Below are 364 nucleotides of genomic sequence, written 5' to 3'. Positions count from 1 at the left end.
ATCTGCAAGTACAAACTGAATATTTAATATTTCGATGAAGTCGATCGGTTTCGGTCTCCGCCTGGCTGATCGGTGCGTCTCCTGGTTTCCTCTCAGTAAATTAATTTATCACTAAACCTAAATTTATTTGGCTGTTAAATCCATGAAACTCTTTTAATGTCTGGAGCTCAAGCACAATAATTTTATTCTCGGTTTGTTTCCAGTCTTTATTCTAACCAAACGTCGCGTCGACCTGAACGAGTTTGTTTTATTTAACGGGGTTTCGTCTCCTGGTGTTGCTGTGCCGTTTGACTTCATGTTAAAGTGACAATCATTGAGTTCTCTTATTATTTTTAAAATATCACAATATGTTGTGAAAACGAGG

Source organism: Poecilia reticulata, linkage group LG5 (genome assembly GCF_000633615.1).
Source record: "Poecilia reticulata strain Guanapo linkage group LG5, Guppy_female_1.0+MT, whole genome shotgun sequence".
Taxonomy (NCBI): domain Eukaryota; kingdom Metazoa; phylum Chordata; class Actinopteri; order Cyprinodontiformes; family Poeciliidae; genus Poecilia; species Poecilia reticulata.
This window is presented reverse-complemented; position numbering follows the sequence as displayed.